The sequence below is a fragment of the Silurus aristotelis genome (genome assembly GCF_946808225.1).
Source record: "Silurus aristotelis genome assembly, chromosome: 20".
In the NCBI taxonomy this organism is placed as follows: domain Eukaryota; kingdom Metazoa; phylum Chordata; class Actinopteri; order Siluriformes; family Siluridae; genus Silurus; species Silurus aristotelis.
In genome coordinates this window covers 22,849,694-22,858,487 of record NC_139593.1, presented here as the reverse complement: position 1 = coordinate 22,858,487, position 8,794 = coordinate 22,849,694, and the positions used below count along the sequence as shown (strand labels likewise).

The window sequence follows — 8,794 nt, the reverse complement described above, 5'->3', positions numbered from 1 at the left end:
CACATCACATAACTTTGCATGCATTATATTATATTTAAGTGGCTGCTATGGGGGAGAGAACGCATAAAAAAAACCAGGTGGATTTTAATACGGTGTTTAATATTACAGCAGGCGTCTCTCTGAAGTCCTGAACGTTTAAACGCTTTAACATGGACCCGTGTCTGAACATTAAAACAGAGCAAAAATCCCTGATAAAGAAATTCAACTCTCCCTCACCGACTTCACCCGCAATACACACCAGAGATCTGTATTTTCCCCAAACGCTCAATACACCAACAACCAGATCAATTCTCACTTCGTTTACACCTCAAATCCTTTCCCAAATCTCACACTTTCCCTACTATCCCTACTGTGAAGCATGGGGGTGGTAGCATCATGCTTTGGGGGTGTTTTTCTGCACATGGGACAGGGCGACTGCACTGTATTAAGGAGAGGATGACCGGGGCCATGTATTGCGAGATTTTGGGGAACAACCTCCTTCCCTCAGTTAGAGCATTGAAGATGGGTCGAGGCTGGGTCTTCCAACATGACAATGACCCGAAGCACACAGCCAGGATAACCAAGGAGTGGCTCTGTAAGAAGCATATCAAGGTTCTGGTGTGGCCTAGCCAGTCTCCAGACCTAAACCCAATAGAGAATCTTTGGAGGGAGCTCAAACTCCGTGTTTCTCAGCGACAGGCCAGAAACCTGACTGATCTAGAGAAGATCTGTGTGGTGGAGTGGGCCAAAATCCCTCCTGCAGTGTGTGCAAACCTGGTGAAAAACTACAGGAAACGTTTGACCTCTGTAATTGCAAACAAAGGCTCCTGTACCAAATATTAACATTGACTTTCCTCTCATTCATGCTGTAGGGGTTTGGGGAGAGAGTGTGTGTGTGTGTGTGTGTGTGTGTGTGTGTGTGTGTGTGTGTTCAAGGTTCAAGCTCGGTTGGTAAAACACAGTAGCAGGTGAGGTGGGTCGGTGCCAGAAGGTGCACCCCCTTGCCCCCCCTCTTGCCCCCCCCCGGGTACTGACTGATATCCACCAGTGCACCTCTAACGGCCGGACGGTGTTTTATTGCAGCACAGTGCCGTCCTGCCGCTAAATCACCGGCTATGGAGCGATGACGGGAAGAACGACTGTTTTCATAACCTCACCCGGCTGTCAGTGATACGGACACACACACACACACACACACACACACACACACACACACACACACACACACACACACACACACACACACACAGACACACACACCCAACATGTGGAACAACACACACTACGCTTTCTTTATCACTCAGCACATGCAACCGAGAAGAACAAGAGAAGAAGAATTCTGAACACACAATGTCCTACACACTATATGGCCAAAAGTATGTGCACCCCTGACCAACAGCAACATTTCAACCACACAATTCCAACCACATTACAGCTTTACCTGTTCCAGCATGATGGGGTCTCATGTGCACTAAGTAAGCTCCAAAGTGGCTGGTGTGAAGTTTGGAGGTGAAGCTCTGACCTCCTCATGCCCACTGAACACCTGTGGAACAAACTGGAACATCAGAAAGAAGATTATAAAAATTACAGAGAAAAATTAATTCGTTATTGTTTTTCCACAAATCAAATGTGTAAATGAATCATTATTTTGATAGAAATACACATGATTTAATAATCAACTATTACAATTTGTTATTTATTAAAAAAAAATTGAAAAAATAAGGAACATGGAAGTAAAAATTTTATTTTATAAAAATAATCCACTTTCATTAAATCTGAAACGGTCATGAAAACTGAGCTTTCTGACTACATGAACTTTGACCCTACAGCAGAACTTCATCCTCATTCAGCTCTCAGGCTACTGATGTTCCCATCGTGGTGGTGGTGGGGTGTGTGTGTGTGTGTGTGTGTGTGTGTGTGTGTGTGTGAGAGTGAGAGAGAGACAGGAGGCTATTTTGTACACCTCCAGAGTGGATATGATACCATCGTCTTCTCGTGGGAACTGGACGCAACACCGCGGCGTTTATTTATTACCATGAAATGGGTTTAAATCTGTCACCAAGCTGCTCTTCTTCTCAACCTCCTTGTTCTTCACCTCAAAGGCCAAACCCCAGGTTCTGTTCCTCTGCAGGAGCCATGTAGGGGTCGCTTTCTGATGTAAACAAACTCCACCCCTTTCACAGTTTTATTTATCTTCTTATTTGCAGTCGTGCTGTAGAGAAAACATGATCAACACCACCGTGGTGTGATGAAACAGATTCAACGTTGCCTCAAACATCGATTTGTGAAAATAACCTGCACTTTCTTATTATATTTTATTTCAGTAACGCTGCTTTGGGATATTTTTTAATTCCTACACGAGTATTAACATTTTTAATGTATTAATCATTGACACGTCTGACTTTTTATCCGTTTATAATTACATTTAATGTTGTAGATCATCGGGTCGCATTACAGTCATCGTTCCAGCACCAGCACCAGCACCAGTCCCTGGCCGTCATGATCCATCAGTGTTACAGCTTTACATCTAAAAGCACTGAGACTGGAGACTCCTTCCATAATAAACATCTGACCGAGAGCTTCAGGGTCTCAACTCTGTTTACATAGAGATTCAGTTCCCGTTGCTATGGAGACGAGAACACATTAAAACCAATGTGATAATTAATCAGCACCTTCTGACCAATCAGGATCCAGAACTCAGGAGTATCAGATCATAATATTCACTAAGGCTGGAGCAGAGGTACTATGTGTGTGTGTGTGTGTGTGTGCACTCCACAGCAGGAATGTAGTAAATCTCTCTCTCTCTCTCAGATCATAAAGCAGATTGGACAGGTCAGGGTTTTCAGTAAAAGAGGGTAAAGAGTAAAACAGACTGTTACTGACTCAGTGTTGTGGAACAGCCGAAGCAGCACATCACTTTATACCTTTAGATTTCATTACGATTGTCATTTCTTTGTAATGACTGTTACTCACCTGGACAACTGTTTAAACTCCTTCATAATGAAATTCTCCAGAAAATCCAGTTTTTTCATCAAACACAAGGAACATGGTTACAGGAAGCTGAAAAAAGTGCAGATCATATGAACTAAAAATGCTAATAAATAAAGAAATAAAGAAATAAAACACTAAAGAACATGATCCATGCATGAGAAACTCTATCCCTGAACCCGAGACAATGTGCTTCAGGTGTGAGTGATCAGGGACCTGGGAGGGTTCATGTGAGGTTCCAGTGGCTGATGGGAATCGTAGTCCAGAGCCTTAAACTTCCAATGACATTTATTTATTTATTTATTTTCCATTTTTACCTGCAAGCACCAGCAGAACAAATTCACAAAAACAACATCAAAGCATAAACTATACATAATCACATGTTTTGCTGGTAAATGAACATAATTTTAGTGAATCATTTTGCTAACTGCACATTTTTGTTGCTACAAATCTCTTCTAAGCATTCGTTTCAAACAGGTTAGTAAACATCAGCTTTACCCTTGCCAGCTTTACCCTTGCCATATCACTATCAGTACATCAGTATCAGTACACCAGTATCAGTATATCAGTATCAGTACACCAGTATCAGTACACCAGTATCAGTACACCAGTATCAGTATATCAGTATCAGTATATCAGTATCAGTACACCAGTATCAGTACATCACTATCAGTACATCAGTATCAGTACATCAGTATCAGTACACCAGTATCAGTACATCACAATCAGTACATCAGTATCAGTACATCAGTATCAGTACACCAGTATCAGTATATCACTATCAGTACATCAGTATCAGTACACCAGTATCAGTATATCAGTATCAGTACACCAGTATCAGTACACCAGTATCAGTATATCAGTATCAGTATATCAGTATCAGTACACCAGTATCAGTACATCAGTATCAGTACACCAGTATCAGTACATCACTATCAGTACATCAGTATCAGTACATCAGTATCAGTACATCAGTATCAGTACACCAGTATCAGTATATCACTATCAGTACATCAGTATCAGTACACCAGTATCAGTACATCAGTATCAGTACATCAGTATCAGTACACCAGTATCAGTATATCAGTATCAGTACACCAGTATCAGTACATCACTATCAGTACATCAGTATCAGTACATCAGTATCAGTACATCAGTATCAGTACATCAGTATCAGTACACCAGTATCAGTATATCACTATCAGTACATCAGTATCAGTACACCAGTATCAGTACATCAGTATCAGTACACCAGTATCAGTATATCAGTATCAATACATCAGTATCAGTACACCAGTATCAGTACATCAGTATCAGTACACCAGTATCAGTATATCAGTATCAGTACACCAGTATCAGTACATCAGTATCAGTACACCAGTATCAGTACATCAGTATCAGTACATCAGTATCAGTACACCAGTATCAGTACATCAGTATCAGTACATCAGTATCAGTACACCAGTATCAGTACATCAGTATCAGTACATCAGTATCAGTACACCAGTATCAGTATATCAGTATCAGTATATCAGTATCAGTACACCAGTATCAGTACATCACTATCAGTACATCAGTATCAGTACATCAGTATCAGTACACCAGTATCAGTACATCAGTATCAGTACATCAGTATCAGTACACCAGTATCAGTATATCAGTATCAGTATATCAGTATCAGTACACCAGTATCAGTACATCACTATCAGTACATCACTATCAGTACATCAGTATCAGTACATCAGTATCAGTACACCAGTATCAGTACATCAGTATCAGTACATCAGTATCAGTACACCAGTATCAGTACACCAGTATCAGTACATCAGTATCAGTACACCAGTATCAGTACACCAGTATCAGTACACCAGTATCAGTACATCAGTATCAGTACATCAGTATCAGTACATCAGTATCAGTACACCAGTATCAGTACATCAGTATCAGTACATCAGTATCAGTACACCAGTATCAGTACATCAGTATCAGTACACCAGTATCAGTACATCAGTATCAGTACATCAGTATCAGTACACCAGTATCAGTACATCAGTATCAGTACATCAGTATCAGTACACCAGTATCAGTACATCAGTATCAGTATATCAGTATCAGTACATCAGTATCAGTACACCAGTATCGGTACATCAGTATCGGTACATCAGTATCGGTACATCAGTATCAGTACACCAGTATCAGTACATCAGTATCAGTATATCAGTATCAGTACATCAGTATCAGTACACCAGTATCAGTACATCAGGATTAGTACATCAGTATCAGTATATCAGTATCAGTAAACGGGTATCAGTAAACCGGTATCAGTATATCACTATCAGTATATCACTTTCAGTACACCAGTATCAGTAAACGAGTATCAGTAAACCGGTATCAGTATATCAGTATCAGTAAACGAGTATCAGTACACCAGTATCAGTACATCACTTTCAGTACACCAGTATCAGTAAACCAGTATCAGTACACCACTTTTAGTACACCAGTACCAGTATATCACTTTCAGTACATCAGTATTAGTAAACCAGTATCAGTACGCCAGTGTCAGTATATCACTTTCAGTACACCAGTATCAGTACATCACTTTCAGTACATCAGTATCAGTACATCACTTTCAGTACATTAGTATCAGTACACCAGTATCAGTACATCAGTATCAGTACACCAGTATCAGTACATCAGTATCAGTACACCAGTATCAGTACATCAGTATCAGTAAACCAGTATCAGTACACCAGTATCAGTATATCACTTTCAGTACACCAGTATCAGTACATCAGTATATCACTTTCAGTACATCAGTATCAGTACACCAGTATCAGTACATCAGTATCAGTACACCAGTATCAGTATATCAGTATCAGTACATCAGTATCAGTACACCAGTATCAGTACATCAGTATCAGTACACCAGTATCAGTATATCAGTATCAGTACACCAGTATCAGTACATCAGTATCAGTACATCAGTATCAGTACATCAGTATCAGTACACCAGTATCAGTACATCAGTATCAGTATATCACTTTCAGTATCAGTACACCAGTATCAGTACACCAGTATCAGTATCAGTACACCAGTATCAGTACACCAGTATCAGTATCAGTACACCAGTATCAGTACATCAGTATCAGTATATCACTTTCAGTATATCACTTTCAGTACATCAGTATCAGTACACCAGCATCAGTACATCAGTATCAGTACACCAGTACCAGTACACCAGTATCAGTATATCACTTTCAGTACACCAGTATCAGTACATCAGTATCAGTACACCAGTATCAGTACATCAGTATCAGTATATCAGTATCAGTACATCAGTATCAGTATATCAGTATATCAGTATCAGTACACCAGTATCAGTACACCAGTATCAGTACATCAGTATCAGTATATCACTTTCAGTATATCACTTTCAGTACATCAGTATCAGTACACCAGTATCAGTATATCACTTTCAGTACACCAGTATCAGTACACCAGTATCAGTATATCACTTTCAGTACACCAGTATCAGTACATCAGTATCAGTATATCACTTTCAGTATCAGTACACCAGTATCAGTACACCAGTATCAGTATCAGTACACCAGTATCAGTACACCAGTATCAGTATCAGTACACCAGTATCAGTACATCAGTATCAGTATATCACTTTCAGTACATCAGTATCAGTACATCAGTATCAGTACACCAGTACCAGTACACCAGTATCAGTATATCACTTTCAGTACACCAGTATCAGTACACCAGTGTCAGTACACCAGTATCAGTATATCACTTTCAGTACATCAGTATCAGTACACCAGTATCAGTATATCACTATCAGTACACCAGTATCAGTATATCAGTATCAGTATATTAGTATCAGTACACCAGTATCAGTATATCAGTATCAGTATATCAGTATCAGTACACCAGTATCAGTATATCAGTATATCAGTATCAGTACACCAGTATCAGTACACCAGTATCAGTACATCAGTATCAGTATATCACTTTCAGTATATCACTTTCAGTACACCAGTATCAGTACATCAGTATCAGTATATCACTTTCAGTACACCAGTATCAGTACACCAGTATCAGTATATCACTTTCAGTACACCAGTATCAGTACATCAGTATCAGTATATCACTTTCAGTATCAGTACACCAGTATCAGTACACCAGTATCAGTATCAGTACACCAGTATCAGTACAGTATAGTATCAGTATATCACTTTCAGTACATCAGTATCAGTACACCAGTATTAGTATATCACTTTCAGTACACCAGTATCAGTACACCAGTATATCACTATCAGTACACCAGTATCAGTACACCAGTATCAGTACAGTATAGTATCAGTATATCACTTTCAGTACATCAGTATCAGTACACCAGTATTAGTATATCACTTTCAGTACACCAGTATCAGTACACCAGTATATCACTATCAGTACACCAGTATCAGTACACCAGTATCAGTATATCAGTACACCAGTATCAGTACATCAGTACATCAGTATCAGTACATAAGTACATCAGTATCAGTATACCAGTATCAGTACACCAGTATCAGTATATCAGTATTAGTACATCAGTACACCAGTATCAGTATATCAGTATCAGTACATCAGTACACCAGTATCAGTATATCAGTATCAGTACACCAGTATCAGTACACCAGTATCAGTACACCAGTATCAGTATATCAGTATCAGTACACCAGTATCAGTATATCAGTATCAGTAAACCAGTATCAGTACATCAGTATCAGTACACCAGTATCAGTATATCAGTATCAGTACATCAGTATCAGTACATCAGTATCAGTAAACCAGTATCAGTACACCAGTATCAGTATATCAGTATCAGTACACCAGTATCAGTATATCAGTATATTAGTATCAGTACACCAGTATCAGTACATCAGTATCAGTACATCAGTATCAGTATATCACTTTCAGTACATCAGTATCGGTACACCAGTATCAGTACACCAGTATCAGTATATCACTTTCAGTACATCAGTATCAGTATATCACTTTCAGTACATCAGTATCAGTACACCAGTACCAGTACACCAGTATCAGTATATCACTTTCAGTACACTAGTATCAGTACACCAGTGTCAGTACACCAGTATCAGTACACCAGTATCAGTATATCACTATCAGTATATCAGTATCAGTACACCAGTATCAGTACACCAGTATCAGTATATCACTATCAGTACACCAGTATCAGTATATCAGTATCAGTACACCAGTATCAGTATATCAGTACATCAATATCAGTACACCAGTATCAGTACACCAGTATCAGTATATCAGTATCAGTACATCAGTATCAGTAAACCAGTATCAGTACGTCAGTATCAGTAAACCAGTATCAGTACGTCAGTATCAGTATATCAGTATATCGGTACATCAGTATTTTTAGTAGAATGAAAGATCGATTTGTTCTTCTCCGTCTCTCTGTTGTGTGATTAATTACAGCTCTAATTACATATGTAATTAACAGTCATTAATCTCACAGCTCTACCACATCATCTTCTGTACCTTCAGCTGACACACACACACACACACACACACACACACACACACACACACACACACACACACAACTTAGTGATAAGGCTGGAGTTCTCTCTAATCAAAGACCTTTTTTTACTGAATTATATGAAAAGTGTTTAGTTTTACCCCAGGGGGCTGGTAGTTTTACCCCAGGGGGCGGAGTCTGAGCTCAGTGTTGTATGCTAGATTTGATTTTATATATAAAAAATGTAATAATAAAATGGAAGTTTTTGGATTTGACATGTTT

At 39.1% G+C, this 8,794-nt stretch overlaps 1 long non-coding RNA gene across 1 annotated transcript in view; it reads right to left on the bottom strand.

The window, feature by feature from the left end:
- Window positions 1-1,424: 1,424 nt before the first annotated feature.
- The window catches only part of LOC310715509, a 7,559-nt gene continuing 189 nt past the window's right edge, over window positions 1,425-8,794 (bottom strand). Inside the window, exons 2-3 of the long non-coding RNA XR_014530350.1 lie at window positions 2,953-3,236; window positions 1,425-1,534 (exon numbers count right to left, since the gene is read on the bottom strand). This is a non-coding gene — a long non-coding RNA (uncharacterized lncRNA). The remainder of the gene's footprint in view (window positions 1,535-2,952; window positions 3,237-8,794) is intronic.